Source organism: Vulpes vulpes, chromosome 8 (assembly GCF_048418805.1).
Source record: "Vulpes vulpes isolate BD-2025 chromosome 8, VulVul3, whole genome shotgun sequence".
Lineage (NCBI taxonomy): Eukaryota > Metazoa > Chordata > Mammalia > Carnivora > Canidae > Vulpes > Vulpes vulpes.
Genome location: NC_132787.1, coordinates 68,975,053 through 68,996,260, shown reverse-complemented (window position 1 = coordinate 68,996,260; position 21,208 = coordinate 68,975,053).

The window sequence follows — 21,208 nt, the reverse complement described above, 5'->3', positions numbered from 1 at the left end:
GCTCAGTCAGCTGAGGATCCCACTCAGTTTTGGCAGCTCAGATCATGATCTCAGGGTTGAGAAATTGAGCCCCATATAGGACTCTGTGCTCTGCATAGAGTCTACTTGTCCCTCTCCCTCCCTTTATGCTCTACCCTTGCTCACTTTCTCTCTCTCTTTCAAATAAATAAATAAAATCTAAATAAATAAATATCCAAGGTCAAGATTTGTATATTAGATGCTTTGTACTCCCCTGAAATGTGAAGGATTTTCAAAATATTTCTGTTTATACTAAAGAACACATGGTTTGTAGCTAACATTTAGTCTTATTCATTAGATTTGTCACAAAGCCATGTTCTATTTTCACTATCATCATCATCATCAATTTCAGATTAAACATGAATTATTCTCTGTATTGTACAATTCTTAGATCTCTAGAAGTATTGGCATAAATTCTAATAAATATGAAATCAAAATTCAGGGTAGAGGATAACTGAAAACACTCTATTTATTGATATGACAATAGTACCAAAATAGCATGTAGCAGAGATTTACTGTTGAAAGATAATAAATAAAAACTGTGAATGAGTGTGATAGACAAGAACGACAAGGTTTCTATAAGGAATGAGAATAAGTCAAAGGGAGGAAATTTGCAGAACCTTAATTACAATAGCAAATGTTATGTCCCTGTCTTCAAAAAGAGGTAAGTTAATATTGTCAGCCTCTGTTGACAAGATGGGCTAGACTTTCAGTAGTTATTATCCTCAAATCTTGTTAAAGCAGTTTAAGAATTGAAGAATATAGGGACACCTGGGTGGCTCAAGTGGTTGAGTGTCTGCCTTTGGCTCAGGTCATGACCCTGGAGTTCCAGAATCGACTCCTGCATCGAGTCCTGCATCATTCTCCTGAATGGCACCTGTTTCTCCTCCCTCTGTCTGAATTTATTTATTCACGAGAGAGGCAGAGACACAGGCAGAGGGAGAAGCAGGCTCCATGCAGGGTGCCTGACATGGGACTGGACCCCGGGACTCCAGGATCATGTCCTGGGCCTAAGGCAGCCACCAAACCCCTAAAGAAAAAAAAAGAAATGAAAAATATATATATTAGTTGAACCCTACAGGAGCTGCTCTTTAAAAAGAGAAGAAGCTGAATCACTACAGAAATTTGAAGAGCTAATGAGTATTCTGAGGAGTGGATTTCATAGGGGAATTTGACAGATCAATTCACTTACTGTGTATGATGTTGAAAATTTATACTAGAATAGGAGTCATTGTATGTTTCTCCTTTCTAAGACCCAATGTAGAGGGATATCAAAGCACCTTAAAATTGCATAATTTTTCACGTGAAAGCATTTTATTAGTGAGCATGGCAGTGAAAAACAATTTATAGATAGATGTATAGGAAAGCTTGAAAAATGCACATTAGACCTTAAAGAGTAGAGCCATTTAGAGAGTATGCAGTCTTTAAGTTAGAAATACAACCCAAAAAGCCACTCCTCACATTGACCTCTGTCCCTGACTGTGTCACTTGATGTACACTCTGTACTCTGCACAATGGTGTCATCGGTTATGTTAATAGGTTAATATGTTAAACTGTGGGTGAGGTTTAAATTATTTATTACCAATGATTGTTCAGCCATACATTGCTTGTGAATACATTACTTATTTTTAAATGAAGCAGGGTAGATTTACATTATATGCTTGCATTAAGATACCCTAATCTGAATGAGAAAAGCAAATATGAAATTTTAACTCATCAGGAATTGGACCCAACTTGGAATAAGATATAGAAGGTGAAATACATTGGAACAACACTATTAATATTTGCTGTGACTATCGCCAATTTGAATATTTCTCTCTTAGCTTAAGAGTCCCTTGACATTTTTTGGAGTACTCTTCCTTCCTTAAATCTTTTCCTTTGTACTAAATGTACTTCTTTGTGATTATACCTGTGCTACCTCCCACTAAAATTTAAATCTCCGTCTTTCCCTATATTTACATGATTGCAAGGCATCTTTCCACCACTCCTTAAGCAGAATGACTTTCTTTCTAAATATGTGATGAGTGCTCTATCATTGAACTTATTAAACTGGTATTGTTTATTTGTTTTTTTTTTTCAGTTTACACATTTATTTTAGAAATATCCTTCCAGTGTGAGTTAGTGTCTTGGGCCCAGATCCATTGGTTAAAAAAAGAAAAGTTTAACACCAGGTAAAGGAGGTAGGGGGACCCCAAACTCCAGAAAGTCACAGATAGGTATCATAGAAAACACAGCTTGTGTAGATTTGTATAAAAAGTGGTAGATGGAAAGAAAGCCAAAGGAAGATGTGACGTAGCTTGTGGCCAGATGTCACCTGAGGATTTTACCGGCATCCACTAGATACCAGGTTCCACCACCGCAGCATCCCAGGACACAACACACCCGATAGCTCTGCCCTTTGGTCCTCCTGCAGGACTGGCTTCCTGATTGGGACAGAATAGGGCAGACGGTGCCACCAGAGGTTGGGCCATCTCATCCTGTGGGCAGAGACAGCAGGCACAGACAGGCAGACAAGGACTGGGGCTCCCTCAGGCACCCCCAGGGGTAGGAAAATGAATCCAAGCCCTCTACCCAGACTTTAGTCCTTCCAGATGTGGGCAGAGAGCTCCACAGAGAGCTTACACTCTTACAAGACTACGAGCCCCTTGAATTTTGGATCTTATCTAATTCATCTGTAGATCCACAGATTTTAGCACAGGGCCTTTGTATACTACCAGTAAGTGGAACAATATATGTTAAGAACAATTAGTTTTCTTGATTTTATGTAATACCAGAAGTTTTAAAAAAAATTTATGTTGGATGTCATTACATTAATTGAGTGATTTTGCTCATTACAAGGGGAGGTAGTACTACATTAAGTCTTTGATTTTTGAGACTTAGTTTTTTAGAATGAGTTTATAATGTGATAGTATATTTAGTTTCTGTCTCTGGGTAACACTATAGGAGAGGCTTCAGTCAATTGCTAGCAACTGCTAGCCAGTGGGTCCTGAAACCTGACCTTGGTCAATAATGGGTCACCCCATTGATCATTGTGATTTAGCTTACCAAAGCAACATATCCCAGGTCCTGCTGAGATACCAACAGTTCTCTGATTTACAGAATTGGGCAGGATTTCTCACCAGCCTCAGTCATTTGCAGTTATGTCTTCTCCCACTCCTGCTCTTCACAAAGTGATTAGGAACTACCATAAAATGTGTAATAAAGTAAAATGTTACTTGACTAATGTCAACGTTTGTTCATGACATTTAATTTAGCCAGAAAAGATTACTAATGTAAATTTATCATAGTAAATACAAAGTTATATGTCTCCAAATGGGCACTAATAAAAACTAGGACTTTATGAATAAATTACTTTATTGTCCTTGTATGAATGATAAACTGAGCAGAGGAGTTAAGAATATTCTTTGAGGTCTGAATTGTATAGTGCACATAATAAATACTCTTATTAAGTTTGATTCGGTATATGACTTTTTCAAAAGAAGCACTAATCTTTATTGAGTTCTTACTATAGTGTAGGTAGTTGGCTAAGTTAAACAACTTACATTCATTATCTCATTGTATCCTCACAATATACTGTTTCTTCTTTTCAGATACTTCACTGAAGGTTATAGATGTTTATTGACTTGCTCAAGTCCCTGAACTAGGTAGTGATTGATAATCTACTTTGAACATGAATTCTCTGCCTTCAAAACCCAAGTCCTTAACTACTGCAGTGTAAGTATATGAATGAATATTATACCTCTTTAAAAAGATTCAATTTATTACATCTTCCTTACTTTAATGGCTAGAAAGATTGCAAGCAGATTTTCTTTTATCTGTTAGTAGTTCATAATTTAGTTTTCCCTTCCTGTCATCTCATGTTATTGTCTGTGTATCTTTAAGCCATCTCAAATTATTTATGAAAGAAGAAATAATATAACTAAGAATTTTAAATAGTCAACCCATCAATATTTATTAATAGAATGGTTCGGTGAACTGAGAAAAATCCCATAAGAAATTGACAACAGTTCATTTGGTCACTATTCCTAGAACAGAGTTAAAGAGATAATGCACATCAGTACAAATATTCTGAGAACTGTAAGAAATAGAAAGATTGAGTGATCTAATTCCTCTCAATATGACATTGGGCATGACAGTCAGAGCCACTGAATAGAGTGCCAGTTTTCTCATCTGTTAAAGGGATAAAATTTCCTCATCTGATAATGTTGTCCTATTATTGCAAAGTAAACTTTAAAAATAGGGGTATGAACTATAATGTGTCTCTTCACTTTATTATTGTTATTTTGCTACTGTTGTTGGCTTTGTATTTAAAGAGAGAAAAGATAGAAATCCTTTAGATTCAAAGGGAACCTATTCACAAATTAGGATTGTGGATTCTAACCTGAATTTTCAATTTAGTCATACTATATTTATTATCAGTGTGTGCAGCAGATTATGAGTTGCAGAATAATACAAATTTAATAATTTTGATGTCATATCAAAAATAAGGTGTCATTAAGTATAAGCACAAAGCAATAAATCTCAGTGAAACAATAACAATGGTACTTTGTTTCAAAAGTGCAGTAAAAAATAAAAAAAATACATTTTAGTTGCTTTAGTTAACATAGATGGAGCAAAACATTGTGGTTCATATTTTATCTTATTTCTAAGAAGATCAATGGATAGGAGCATTTTCTAGCCTGTGCTAAATGTGATGTGTAAGAAAATTGGGAGGAGATATCCCACAGTGAAGAAGGTGTCTTAAAAAATACCTGTGCCTCTTTAAAAGACCTTCACTTTATTCCCCACTTTGCCAAATATGTGAGAACTAATTATACTGCCCAGAACTGTCTATGTTTTATGGCATTTTTTGGAATAATTTCAAATATCACATCTATCAATAGCTGATAACTCCATGAGTGTAGGTGGGAGGATATTGAATATATATGTACATACATATTCAATACTTATATAAGGAGGTTTAAATGAAGCTGTGCTTCTTTGTTAAAGAATGCCCATAAATGCAAGCAGCCATTTGTGTGTCCATTCAATATCTGCCTGTAAACACCATGAAAGATATCTGTCTTTACATCTGTGTATCTATAATGTCTAACAGTGTTTATGGCACAATAAAGTTATGTAATAAATGGATTTTCATTAGGAGAGTGTTTGAATATATAATTGAGCTAATGCATGAAGGTAGTTTGGGAAAATCTAGGTTACTCACAGGAAAGAGTCCTAATTTGGAGAATTGTTTTTAAAAAGAAAGGTTGGGTGAGAGAAAACTAGATTTTTGTGATCTTGAGATCCAGGTAAAGGAATTTCAATCTGATTTAGTGGAAATAGAGAGCTAGTAGAAAGACTGGCAAAGATAAATGGAGACAAAAGTGGACATCATTAACAATGACCGATTTGGAGTACTCCATTGAATCCAGTCTTTTCTCAAAATTCTTTTTGAATTGTAGCCTTAATTTCTCTCTCTCTAGAGCACAATAGAATAATAGAAAAATAAGGAGCTGAGAGGAGGCTTACCTGATTCAAGAAAAAGGGAGGAAAAGGAGAAGCACCATAGAAATCAGAAACTAGCAGTCACTGAGGTCCACATTGGATCCACACTGCTATAGCTTAACCTGGGGAGTAGCCAGCTGTGTTAAGGGTCCTCAGGACCACCTCAGGTCAGATGGTTTCCTAGGAGGACTCTGAAGTTGTTATATTTATCTTTACTCTTTATTGGAGCAAAATAATACAGATTATAATCAGCAGAGGAAAAAGGTACAGGAGACAAAGTCTTCGGAACTCTAAATGCAAGCTTTTGAGTGTCCACATCTAGTAGAATCATGTAGAATGCATTTCATTCTCCCAAGAATGTTGTATGACAACACAAAATATTGCCAACCAGGAAATCTCCTGCTAGTAGAGGTGCCCAGAGTTTTTGTTGGGATCAGTTATATGGGCATTCAGCACTGTGTGACTGACCTCAGTTTCACAAGCTCCAGACCCTGAGAGAAAGTAAGTGTTCACCATAAATCACATTGTTAATATAAACTATCTTGAAAACTAGTGTAGTGTGGCCCAAGGCAAAAGGCATGCAGAAACATTCTCATTAAATGGAAAACTCTAGGAGCTCAGCTCCCAGGAGCCAGCCAAGGGCCAGACCTGAAAAGGGACCTTTCCTGGGAATTTGGAGGCTTTGAGCAACTCAGGCTACAGAGTTAACCCTTTTCTGTGCACTCCCATTTTAACAATTGCCAAAGTGTTGATTGTGTATCATTTCCTGTGCAAGAGTTAGAGGAAGTTGTAAAGAGAAGACAGAAAAGGTCAATCTACCCCTAAGCTCTATTTTAGAAGCCAGGTGAGCAATAATGAATAAAAACTCAATACTAAAAACCAAAATGCAAATAATTCCATGTAACTGCCCTTGCTTTACAAATTCAAGGGGAGATGATTTAATAAAATTCAATTGATACATTATAAAATGATAGTGGAAACACTTGATGAATATCTGGTATGACTTATCTTTTATGTGTCCATCCTAAGTCATGAGAAAATTATAAGAGTTTTAAGGTATTATTTCAGCTTCTACAGATGCTATATTTATGACATCCTAGGCCAATGGCAGAAGATACATTGAGAGAAGCTGGCATATAAACCATTATCCTTAAACATTTTATTATCAATCCAACCCACTAATGCTTACCCCCATGCATTTTAATGCCAGCTGAAGATTTCATTCTGTTATTTCAGCTAATATAAAAATCCATGGCCCAGTAGAAAACATTCAACTTCATTTTTCTAAAAAATATGTGATTATGGAATTATATATGCATATAAAATTCTGCTTAGTGATTACCTGAAAGGGACCCTTAAATTATGAAATTTTGAGTAAACTGGCATGACTTTTCCTTAAGGAAAAGTATTGAAATTAAAAACAATTTGGCTAATAAAATATAAACATGACGTCCACAACATCATCTAACATATCATGAAATATAAATAGTATTCACCACCTAAAAAATTCAGTGTTTATCCCTACAATCAGTACTCCAACTCCAGCTTCTCCTTTGGATGACATATCTTAAAATATACAGGCTTAGCTAAATATTGTTGATACTCCACATGGACCATACTGTATTTTTTTTTGTTAAAGATTTTATTTCTTCATGAGAGACACAAAGAGAGAGGCAGAGACATAAGCAGAGGGAGAAGCAGGCTCCATGCAGGGAGCCAGATATAGGACTCGATCCCAGGACCCGGGATCACTCCCTGAGCCAAAGGCAGATAGATGCTCAACTGCTGAGCCACCCAGGCATCCCAACTAGACTGTATTTATCCTCAATTCACATCCATTTGTATTAAGATTATTCAGACTAGAAAAAAGATGGTGTGTTTGTCACATTCTTGCTCATAACATTTTATGAAGAAATACTAACTTCTTACATAGCATCTAATTAAGGATTTTGAAAAACAAATTTTGTCCCAAATAATTTCTGCCACTGGATTGATATCATGCCTTAAATTTCCTTGTATCAATTCTCTGGCCTTTCCAGCTTTTACTTTTTATTTTATTTTATTTTTATTGTTAAGATTTTATTTATTTATTCATGAGACACACACAGAGAGGCAGAGACATAGGCAGAGGGAGAAGCAAGCTCCCTGAGGGGAGCATGACCCCAGGACCCCAGGATCACAACCTGAGCCAAAGGCAGACTCTCAACCACTGATCCACCAAGGCATCCCTTTAAGTTATTTTATAATCTGAATATGAATCCATAAGTAGATGTTCCTTAGTTGTGTGAGATACAGTGACTTTATTTTCAGTTTTACCTCTCTACCTGGTTATGAACATTGGTGGCAAGTCATAAAATACTGTGGGTATCAACATCTGTTGCTAGTTCATCTAATTAAATAAAACATGACTTTAAGGGCTAGGTTTTTATAGATACATGGCTCAAAAATTTAAACTGACCTCCTTTCTACTAAGACTTTCATCAACCTGAGATTTCCCTAAAACATAATCTTTTTTTTTTCTTATTGTGCAAAGAGAAGGGCAGAGTTTATGATACTGATGCAGAAACAAATTAAAACGCACACACACACACACACACATACACACCATTCAATTTTTGATGTTAGAGCAAAACATGAGACAATTAAGAGTAGCTAACAGGTGGCTCCATAAAATAGGATAATTTTCTACCACTTTCCTATCTCTCTGTTTTGAGATCAATCTCTGATAATGGAGAGGCCTCATTTGTGGAAAACACTTCAGAGATAAAACCTCAGAGTGTTTATGTGAATTGAAATAATGAGTGAAAAGAGCCAATAGTTTCACTCTTTGTATCAAAACAGGCAATTTGGGAAAGTTTGATGTTTTAAGATTTGTGAAAATGTACTGATTATTGTTCTTAAATTTGTTTAAAATTTGTTTTAAAATGTGTTTTAAAACACACACAGAGAGAGGCAGAAACACAGACAGAGGGAGAAGTAGCCTTCATGCAGGGAGCCTGATGTGAGACTTGATCCCAAGACCTGAGCCAAAGACACTCAACCACTGAGCCACCCAGGTGTCCTAATAAAATCCTATTTCTAAAGGCAAAGGCAAAGGCAGGTTAATCTTTACATAAATATGACTATAATGGAAATGTGGGTGCTTTATACATGACATTATAGACATAGGGTGCTGCTGTCACTAGCCAGTGTCCATATTATGACCTTTATGCCAGATGTCATGTGACATAACTGCCCCCTAGTACCACATGCTTTTGTAACCACTATCATTGACTGAGCAGTTACTATATGGTAGCACTTCCACAAGTGTTTTGTATTCATCATCTCATTCATTTCTTAGAACTATCTGTAGAGAATATATTATTGCTATTTTAAGGAAACTAGAATTCAGCAAAGTTAGTAAAAGTATCCAAGGTCATTGCCCAGGATAGTTAACAGAGAATGGATATAAACTCACATATGTATCTGAAGGCTGTGCTCTGAACCACTGTGCTGTTTTTTTCTCATCCACTTTACTAGTGGCTACAATTTTATAATTACTACTTCTGAGTAGTAAGTCAAACAGGAAATCAAAAGGAAGCAGGAAGAAGAGAAGGGCATTACTATTTATGTTGAGCAATAAAGAAAATGAGGCACAGAGGACTAATGCAGCAAATCCAGCATTATGCAGCATGAGGGTATTAGAAAAACCTCCATAATCAACTTATACTAATCCCAGATCCAGATCTCATTCAACTGACCACTCCAATCTCTTCTTCTATACCATGCATCTCTCAAAATCAAATCATCATTTCAGTGGAGTTTCCCATTCCCAGTCACCTTTTGTCCCTAATTTAAAGCCAAAATTCCATTTGCCAATAATTTCCACAAAATATGACACATGTGATGAAAGGACACATTTCTTGTGCAAAAATTAGACCATAAAAGAATGAATATAATAAAAGAAAAAATGAACTGCTATAGTGGGAGAACATAAAAACATTGTGGGAGAAGTACAGACAAGGAATAATCGTTATTCAGCTTGCAACAGGTGACACCTGAGATTATTCGAATAGACAAAGTAAGTTTTCTTTAGGAAGAAAAAAGGAGGCAGGAAATTTGAGTGAAGACCGAATGACTAAGGTGTGAAACTCTCATGGGTATGGTATATGGATAAAACAATAACTGGAACAATTTGCCAGGAAAACATATAGGGATTTGGGAGTATCAAGTGAAAAATGTGAAACTGAGATATGACTGTATGATGATGGCATTTTATCAGACAACATGAATGATCTGTTTCTTGTTGTTGCTTCAGTGGATGGAAGCTATGGAATATGCAGGCATCTCTCAGGTGAGAAAATATTTCATAATTATAGTACGATAAATTTTCTTCTAAAGTCAGCAATTTTATAGAAGAGAAAAAAAAGGTAACTATTGCGTATGGGTTTGTTTACTTTTTATAATTTCAGGGAATTTGTGGACAGTATGTGCTTTGTGAGCATAACCCTAGAAATAGATAAAATTATTTGTATTGCCAAGAATATCTTATACATAATTTCACTACAGTAATGCAGATGTGTTAAATACTTTGTCCTGTTATTCAGTCCATTAAGGTGAATGGACAAATGGAATTTTGTGAAAAGAGGCATGCGTGAGAGAAAAATGTGGGTTTAATGGAAGAGAAAGAATCAAATTAGAAACAACAACAAAATCAGTAATTAGTCATGACCTGGCCCACTGGAGCAGAACAAATACAAAATACTGGCATGTAAAATAATGTATGTTTTCCAGGTCTGCTTTAAATTATTAGTGCCTAAAAGAAAATGAAAATAAACATTAATCTCCATTGGACAGAAAAGGAGTGTCAATAAAATCGCAAATGGTAACATGTGACATTTAAAGAAACTTTTGCTTAAAAAACATGTTTCTCGGGGCTCATGGGTGGCTCAATTGGTTAAGCATCTGCCTTTGGCTCATGTCATGGCCCTAGGGTCCTGGGATCCAGAGGCCCATGTCAGGCTCCCTGCTCAGCAGGGAGTTTGCTTCTCCCTCTCCCTCTTCCGTTGCCTCTCCCTCCTGCTCATGTGCGTGCTCTCTCTCTCTAATAAAAAAAAAAAAAAATCTTAAAATTTTTTTCTCAAAAAATTAAAATAAGCCTTTCTTCTAAGTTATTATTAAATAGAATGCTTTTAAAATCTATTTCCATCTATCACTACTGCATTGTTTTCTATTGCAGAAATAACGTGTTATTAGAAAAGTGTGTGCGTGTATGTTGTGTGCACACACATGAAGTGCACATATTCATTTTATTGGGGCTAGTTAGTACTATTTAAATTCAGAAGTATCACATACCACTTAATAATTTATAGTCAATGTAGAAGACTGTAGCATATATTATATTTGATAGCAAATTCTCAGGGACATAACAATACAGAATATATTACTTAAGCTCCCATTATTGCCTTTCAGGTCACTTTAAAGTGAAAAGTTCTTGAGCTATTGCTTAGGGAAGTCATGATTTACACCAGCCAGTGAAAGAAACATGACTGATTGCAATCTCTAGAATGGGATAAAGAACAAAAGTAATGTGGTTATGGCAGGGGCAGCCAATGATCTTTCTTGCTAGCACTACTAAGTTAGTTGTTCAGATCTGGAAATTATCTTTAAACAGGGCTGTGCCTAAGCCATAAGGAAAAAAAAAAGTATGTGCCTTGAGGCCAAAAAAATCACCCTTCCTCTGCTAGAATATTTCCTCCATCTAGTTCACTTAAGCTGCAAGCCAGGATCTCCAATCACATCTTTATTTTTTGGTTTAAGCAGCCTAATGGAGTCTGTGAGATACCAGAGAGATGCCATTTCACTCTTTAGGACTGAGATCTCATTCTCTCAGTTTTTGGAAATAGCATCAAAGTTTTAACTGAGAACCTCTTTGGAAATTGCACTTTTAGAAGAGTACTGACTTGCCCAAAGTTAGGCTCCCTTATGAGGAGCAGCCTATATCCAGTGATTGGTCAGTTGAGAGAATTAAGAGCTTGGCCTCTTTGCTTTAAGTAAATAACTCTATAAGATTATTCCAATGCCAGAATTCCCCATGGAACCAGCTGTCGGCTCTGTAGTAACTACATCCCAGTTCACTGACTTCTTTCCCCTACCCTGTTTCCTTCACTGTTCTAGCATTTTCGATCCCGGGGGCACTCCTCAATTAACCTTTTGCCCAAAATCTTGGCCTCAGAATCTTCCCTGGGGAACCTGACCTAAGATAGTTGGTGTCAAGAATGCCCAAGGAAGATGACTTTGGAAATTTGGAGCTGAATCAGCCACTATTCAGCTGGCAATGAGAACTGACTGGTAGAATGTTGAACATTGTTAGTGCCTTGTATTTGCTTTGCAGTGTTAATTGTTGAGAACTTGGCTCTGGCAAACCCTGAAGGCCATATGCCCTAGTAGGGGCATATTTCAGGTATTTAAGAAATTCTGTGTAAGTAATAAAATTAGGAAAGTAGAGTGGAATGATTCTTACTGGTGCATGCAGGCTGGGTCCAGGGACCCAGAGGGGGTCCCGCAGGACCAACAAAGAGGGTCCTTGGCTACACACAGGATAGAAATCAAACCCAAGTCAGCAAGAAGTGAAAGCAGAGTTAATTGAAGGTGTACAGAGAACATAGAATTAGACAGAGTGTGGGAGACTTGGAAAGAAAAAGGAGAATGAATTTTATCTTTGCTTGGGGTCTGGAGTTTTTATTGAGGATGATAGTCTAGTGTACGTGTCCTCTCAGACATCCAGAAATTGGTCAAACAAGGACCAGTGCTCAGGTGTCCTCCATAAGTCAGTTATGCCCCAGAGCCAGGGATCTTAGCACCAAGGCATCTGGTGTCAGGGGTCTTGGAAAACATACATGACAAGCTCACCTGATCATTCCTTAGATGCTATCTATTCTGCTGGAAGACTGGAAAGACATCATTAACTCTTGACCTTTACAAGGAGGACGTACATTAAGGCATGTGTTAGGAGGGAGTATAGGTCCTAGCAAGAACAGAAGCAGAAAAAGAAGCAAATAAAATAAAAACCTTTTTTTTCCCATGGAGTCTCTTCAGTTTCTCTGTCTCATTACTAGAGGCTATCAACACTTTGGATAAAGAAATCAAAAGGCAGAGGATGATTAATCACTAACTAAAAGCTAAGAATGAAGGCTAGAGGGCCTCCTTAGTAGCATTGTCTTAATAGCATATACAAAAATTCACTTTTGGTATAGCTAGAGGACAGGAAAAAGCTTAGGATAAAGCATAAGACTTAAGTAAAATAGTAGCAAAGCTATAGAGTAGTTTAAATGTTCAGATTTGGAACATCTACCTTGCTAAGATCAGGATTCTAATTAGGAAGGAATAGGACCTAGAACTATGTTATAGGGTTATCTGGATAAATGCAATCTAAAATACGAATTCCTCAAACACTTCTGAAGATTTAGGGCCCATTTCAGAGGTCCATGAGTCTCTGTTAAATGCTAGCACTCCTCCCTTGCTTGAAATCATTGTAGGTGTCAGTATCTTGCAAGAAAGCAAGCACCCTAGTCAGGATCTATCCACACCACCTCTGCAGTCTACAAGATCAATAACTAGGATTAGGTTACAACATAACCAAGCTGAGGAAGTGCAGGACTACATCCTCAGGGAACTACATCCTGAATTGCCTGCTGGGCTCAGTCAATATTCACTATTAGGGATCAGAGGAATCTTCATAGGATTAGCTTTGGAGGATGCTGGATTAAGGAGAGAACATAAAGTTGAAAGAAGAAGAGTTTATGGCTATGGGAGCACCCTACCATAACACAGGATTAGACATCCGGGCAAAGTATTTGGAAATACTGCTGACATGCAAAGATTGTTTTTGGAAGCTTAGAGAAGGTGATGGTCCATGCTAAATGATATAGAAATGCAAACAACATGGGATTGAAAGACTCACTAGTAGAGGAACTAGATGATACTTGGTTTACACGAATGATGAGATGAACTGGTCATAAAGGCACAAGCATTTTTGAGCAGCTCAGAGGTTGTCTTCTGCCAAATGGTACTGGCAGTAAGAGATGCTCATACAGCATGTGCTTCTAAATGGCTATATGGTTAATTAAGATTATGAAAAAATAGGAAACAGGATATTGGACAGAATGTGCAATAATTTTCATAATATTATGTAGGATTATCTGAGAAGTAGCTGGGGAATATGTGATACAATCTAAGGAAGATCAGAAGAACCTATCAAGATGTTTAAACATACTTGAAATTCATAGGGAAGTGGTTTTCAACCAGGAGGAATTTTGCCCCTCAGGAAACATTTGGCAATGTTCAGGGATATTTTTGGCTGTCACAAATGGAAGAGTGATGCTACTGGCATCAAGGTGGCAGAGACCAGGCATGCTGCTAAACATTCTACAATATACAGGACAACACCCCACAAGAAAGAATTACCCAGCCACATGCAATGTCCATAGTTCTGAGAGTGAAAAACCCTCCTATAGGAATAAGGCAGACCAAAACAAAGTAAATCAAGGATGGATCAAGAGATTGAGGGCAGCCGTTTCCAAACAAGTCTTAATTCCTGGATTAATTTCTAGATAGAGGCCAGTTTTCCAGATCCAGAACCCAATGATTGAGGGAGCATAGAATATCTTGGGGGAAAGATATTGCAATGCCACTGGCAATGTATGATATAATGATTTCCATAGTCCTTCACCATATAGACCTATAGCTATTTACTCAGGTACCTGCATACTGGAGAAAGGGAATACACAAATATTTTGAAGACTACTGGACACAGAAATCAAGATAATATTATTGTGTATAGATCAAAAGAGTCATTAGGACCTCTGGTAGAAGCTTATGAGGGGAAAGATAATACATGAATTTTTGGCACATTTGGGGTCTCACTGTGTCTGTTGTCTCCACAGGCCCACCCAGTAATTATCTTCCAACTGCCCAAAGGTATATTTGAGATGAACTGATATAAGTGTTGGCAGAACTCAAAAATTGGCTACTTGGCCTGCACAAGAGCTATTATAAAAGTGGAAGCCTCTGTAAATACCTCCTTCCATTGCCAGTCAAATTGTAAATCAGAAACAGTATCCTATCCCAGAGAGAATGGTAGAAATTATTTTCACCTTTAAAGGATAAAGGAGGTTCCCAACCCAAAATGCTGTACCAGGGACTATTGCCTAAAACAAAAGGAAAAAATGAGAATATTATTATGAAACAACAATCTTCAAAGCAAAAGATACATAGAAGCAAAGGACCGTGTTTTCTGAGATACAGCAAACAAAGAAGGAGAGCCCTAAGATTGTCCAAATTCACTACTATGAGAGTTTTTTGGGCACAACATAAGAAAATAGAACTCAAGAAAAGTCTCATAGACTGACAGAATTGAGGATATAATTGAGAATCCAGGGAGACCAAGGAAGACAGATTTGAAGGATAGTGCAGCAGAAAAGAAAGAGCAGCATAGAAAGATAATTCTGGAAATGTGGGAGGTAGAACTCCAGAGATGGGCAGAGAACTCAGAGTAGTAATCACCACATGCATATTTGAAAACTACCTGAGACCAAGGAAAGAGCCATTTGAAGGAGGAAATAGTATCCAATACTCAGAGTGGAAAAGAGGTCTTATTTCTACCACTCAGAATGATAAACCTCATCATCCATGGGACACTGAGTAGACTAATCAGAAGGCTTTCGCTGCAGTAATGACCCAGCTCCGGTTCCACCTGACAGATCTTAGGAGACTTAAGACTACCATTTTCCAAATGAGGACATCACAAAACAAACCTCGAGAATATTTGTAGGGGGATGCCTGGGTAGCTCAGTCGGTTAAGCATCTGCCTTCATCTCAGGTCATGATCCCCGTGTCCTGGGATCAAGCCCCATGTCAGGCTCCCTGCTCAGCAAGGAGTTTGCTTTTGCCTCTTCCTCTGCCCCGCCCCCTGCTCATGTTCATGCTCTCCCCTGCCCCCTTTCTCAAATAAAATAAATAAAATCACTGTTTAAAAAAAGAATATTTGTAGGAATATAAAAACACCCAGTACCCAAAAAAGTAAAATTTACATCAAATCAGACATTACTAGACTTCATAGAAGCAGGAAAACATGCCACCCATCAGCAGCAGAAAACCAGTCAATTGATGTTGACTTAAAATGGATACACAGGAGCTAGAATTAGCAGACACCTAGTTGTGAACTTCACTCCTCTTTGTCCCAAACTAAATTAAAAGAAAAGAAAAAAGAAAAGGTCCATGGAAGCCTAAGTAGGACTGTTCCATCTCATCGTCAAGGCAGGTCTTGGATATTTTCATCAGGTCTTTTCATTGGTTCATATATCTATCCTAATAAAAAGCAAGATCCAGGATTTCAGTTTAGGATAATGTAGAAGCAAGCAGATTATGCTTTTTGATCTGCCTTGGTTTTGGTCCACTTTGGAATAACTAGTGTAGGAAAAAAGTGATACTCGATAATATTCTCCCTGTTATCTGCCACTGCTATCCATATATTAACCGGGGATACTTATAGAGAAGAATTGCTTATTTTTAACAATCTTCTAGATTTTTTTCAAGGTCTGCTGTGGAAATGCATATTTATTTTAACCCAACTTTTAGTCTAATATTTACCACATTAAAGTTAGAGTCTGCCTATTCAAATCTTCTGCTCTCTTTTGAAATAGACTAAAATTTGCTTCTTTTTCTACTCTATTTATCAGTGGCTAAACAGGATAAGACTTGGGAGTTGGTTCTCATCAGAGAGACTGAAATTCTGCCTAAAAGTACCCATATTTGTTGTCTTTTCTAGGTTTGGACAGATATCTAAATAAAAAACACAATTTTCAAAAACAAAAAAAGGAAAATAAATGTAGAAAAAATTGTCAAATAATTATCTGTGTTTGGAATCAGCTAGATGACCAATTTTGCATCTGTACATTTAGATTTTTTTGGATGCCATTAGACTTTGGCAGTCTAGATAGGAGAAGCAACTTTCTAAGAAGAAATGTGAAGTTCTCTAGATATAAAATACAAAAATAATATGTGGAGAGAAAAAAAAAAGTAAAAATTTAACACTTCGCTTTTCAGAGAAATTAAATAACATGACTAATTGAGAGTGTACTCCTAGCCAGGAAAGGCTGGACACGAGCAACCATTTTCTCCATCTAGTTCCCTTTCATCCTCAAGTGTCCATCTCTTGTTCTGCCATGGCTCCCAGCCTTCATTCATGCTACACAACCTGCCTGTAGTACCTTTCTCTTTTCAATTAACTATTTGAAATTTTTACCTTATTTAAATTTCACACGAACACTTCCCTCTTTCTGGGAAGTCACTCACTGGCATTCCATGGCAGTCCCACCCTGATTACTTATTTCTCAGAGTTCTTTTTAGCAAAATTAAGCAATTTTATGTTCTCTAAATGTGACATCCAGCTAGATGTATTTCCACTCCTAAGGAGAGTTCTTTGAAGTCAGGCCTTATGTGCTGTGTTACTGTTAACCTCTTTAGCTTTCACTGTTGTCAGTTTCTTTTTTATGCCAGCTCACTTCCCTGTGTTCCTGAATATACGGCACTTTCCCATTTATCTTGAATTTTCTGTTTATTCCTTTCATTTCTTTTGACTGCTAAACTTCTTAGAAAAGTGGTTGAATTCCCTGACTACTACTTTTGCTTATCTACATTCCCTTTCTCAACCTTCCATAGCTAAAATACCATGAAAAATGGAATTTTAAATGCCAAAAAAGTGTTCTCATTATTGGACTAGTGATTTTTTTTTTCTGAGTCTCTTTTTCATTTCTGCCTATTTGGATTGTTTATTTTACTGCTTCCTTTCATCCACTGGTAACCATTTAAGATTCTTTTTCCTCTCATTTCCTCAATGAATACATTCCTGAATATAAACATTACACATGTGTTTGGAATGCCATTTACAATATCTTATCCCTGCTTTCCTGACTGACACAGCAGTTATAAACATTTCATTCAGCAACAAAGACTATAGGAGTTGACATCTATTACAGAGAGCATGAAGGGTATCTCTAATAACTTATTGGAATAAAAAGAATCAATCAATAGAGTAAACAAACTCTATTTCGTTAAAAAAGGCACTGGCCTGTAGATGATGTAGGATTGGCTTAGGCAGATCTTTCTCAATTATTGGGAAAATAGTTCCTGCCAACTATCTGCTGGTAAGACAGCTTCCTATCAAGGGGCCAAAGCAAATTTGTGATCCAAAAATAATAATGTGAATAATACCTTTCATCTGCTATTTGGGGACTGATAAATCTTAAGTGTCAATATTCCATGGTATCTTCTCAGTTTTACTGATCATTATTGGCATCGTGAAATGAGGATGAAATTGTTTCCATAGTTTTTGAGGCAAATATATGGATAACTCTACTATGAGATTAGAAATGTTAGAGAAACTAAGGAAGAAGTTATTATACTTTGAAATCTTCAAAGCACAGGGAAAACTATTTTTACTTCACTTCCTCTCTAGGATTTCATGTATTTTGAGAGAATAATCAAAGGGATGGTATGGTTTATGCAATAGATTTACTGTTACCATTTCTCAGGGAGTTATAAATCATATCTATGAGAGCTAAGTAAGATATTTTAAATGTTTAATTATGTATTGATGCATTATAATATGGAAGGAAAGATTTGGGCCTCTGATATCAGATCCTAGGGTTAAATGTCTATTCCACTACTGCTGTGTAGCTTGGAGCAAGTTACTTGCCACTCAATTTTCTCAGTTGCAGAATTAGCATTTATTTATTTATTTATTTATTTATTTATTTATTTATTTATTTATTTTTAAAGATTTTATTTATTCATTCATGAAAGATACAAAGAGAGGCAGAGACACAGGCAGAGGGAGGAGCAGGCTCCCTGCAAGGAACCCGATGCTGACGGATCCCAGATCCCAGAATCACACCCTGAGTGGAAGGCAGCGGCCCAACCACTGAGCCACCCAGGCGTCCTGCAAAATTGGAATTTAAAAAGGACCTGCCCCACAGGACTGTGGTGAAGATTGCATGAACATGAAGAATATGAGACATACAAAATGTGTGCAATAATCATTTCTCATTACCTATAATTAGATTTCTATTGCCCACTCCCTTGGCTTTCCCTAAAGGGCTTAGATTTAAAGTCTTTAAAATGGAGATTGTCCATGTAGTTGTCTTCAATGATTAAGAAAAGTGATAACTAAGATTACCTTTAACTCTGCTCCTAGAATTTGTCTTTTTCAGAAGCAGAAAGGGGGCTGAAGATGTGATGGTATCTACTGAAAGAGAAGAAAACAAGGTGAGCAAAATGTGTACTGAGATGAAACAGAACAAGATATTAGGAGCTACATGAAACTGAGAGAGACCTGTGGCATCGTAAGGTCCATGCGGTACCTGTTTCTAGTCATAGGGATACAGCGTTATAGGGAATACGAAATGCTTAAAAAATATTAAAACTGGTGCATGCAATGATAACTGAAGTAAGCTGGTCAAGCTGTAGCTGAGTTTTTTATGCCAATTTATCTAATCTAAGTCTTAGGTTTCATCCTTTTAGTTAGCAAATATTTTAAGCCATAGCTAGATATTCAGGATTAAATCTGGGTCTTCAAATTTAAAAAATGCAAATAACTATCAAATCACATGAACAGTACCTAGCTCTAAAGCATTTTTGTCATTTTTTTCCTATTTTCAAACCAGATTTTCAGCCTTGGCATCCAATATTTGTGAAAATAATGCTTGCATTTTTATGTTAATATACAGCTGGAAGAGAGTACATAGCAATTATGTGATGACTAAAAGGCCCAAAAGCATAATAGTGATGTTTTGAACAATTTAATCCATTAAAAGCTCAGTTAAGCGAATAAAGAAAATACTTTTAACATATGGTTGTAGTAAAGGAAGGACTGGTAAACATTTTAGTATAATGTGATATTTTTGAGTAATTTTATCTCTTAAACCAATATTTTCAGAAAATTGAATGAAAGACTTTTTAATCATCAGAACTCTAATTTTTCCCCCAGAACTCTAATTTTTTTACAGCATTTCATCTAATTTCTATTATACAGTTTTTAAAGTTTTCTACAGTCTTGTTTCCTCTGACATCTAAATACATATCATCTCCTACTCTCTGAAAGCAGTCTATAAGGCAGATTTGTTTCTGTTTTCCAAACCCAAGTCTCATCTCTCCTTCCTTGCCTTTCTCTCAGGATAGCCCTCTGGGCACCCTTTACCCGGGCAAGTCCAGCTTACCCTGCTGTCCAATACCGTGGTCACCCTCTCTTGCTGCCAATGCATATTTACTAATTATTCTGTTGCACCTATGATCTTATCTAGCTTATCTCCTTTATCATGACTCAGCATGATTTTATCATGCAGTCTCAAAATGATAGCACAAGGTACCCTTCTTTTTCCTCTTCAAATTCAACCTGATTCTCACTCTTCTACATAGATTGCTTGTATTAACTTTGCCTTTACTTTTTAAATTGCCCAATCCCTTGGGCATATTCAACACACATTTCTGATAACCACTGATATGGTTTGAAGCTTGGGGTTCAGAACCAACAGCCAAGAAAGAATTCTTGAGATATCTTCAGTGCAAAAACTGTGATTTTTTTTTTTTTTTTTTTTTTTTTTTTTAGCATAGGGACAGGACCCAGGGGCAGAAGGAGCTACAATGGGGTTGTGAGGAGTGGCTGATTATTTCATAGGAGTTGGGGGGGAAGTAAATACAAAGGGAGCTTTCCCAAAAGACTTTCATACGGACTCTGGAGGCCTAGCTATTGTCAAACTAAGGTTGTTTTAACCTTTAGCAAAGCATAAAGACAGTTGGGAGTTTCTAGGAGTGCCTGGTTGGTGCAGTGGGTTAAGCTTTTAAGAGTCTGACCCTTGGTTTCCGCTCAGGTCCTGATCTTAGGGTTAGGCGCAGAGTCTGCTGAAGTTTCTCTTTGCCCCTTCCCCCACATGCTATGTCTCTAATACATTCATACATATATATGTACATACACAACTGGGAGTTGCTGGAGGAATCTGCCTATCCCAAGAATCTGTCAGTTGGCTGCAGTTTATAAGGCAATTTAATTTCACCTACATTCCTTCTGGTTTGCTCTCCACATCAACCACATTTGACATTTACCACACCCACCACTTTCATGGTTTGCACTGTTTTAGTCCTCCTCTAAACTTTCTAACCATTCCTATTTTTCTTACTGATTGTTCTTCAAGGGTTTTGTTTTTAAACTTGATCTCCTCATATACAGCACCATTTTGATGAAACACAAATACTAATTATTTCTAAATCTTTAAATGATGGTAGAATTCTCTCTCAGTATTTAGCTGCAGTTTAGACATCCTTGCATGACTCACCTGCAGGTGCCTTCAGTACAACATGTTCAACTCATTGTCTAGACCCCAGACATGCCTCTTTTCTATTCCCCAGTACAGTGAAAGGTGCCAGTAGATACTGGTAGTAGTAGATAGAGAACCAGTTTACGATAGCAGCTAACACAGGCTCTCAGTTGTTCACTGTTACTTATCTGATACTTTCAGTCATTTACTAAGTTCAGTAAATTCTACTCCCTTAATATTTCCTAAAGCATTGCATATTTAGCCTTCCCACTGTCACTGCTTAGTTGAAAGTTACTACTTTCCAGTTGAACCCCTAAAAACTCTAACTGTTCTTTTCTGTCTTTAGTTTGGAT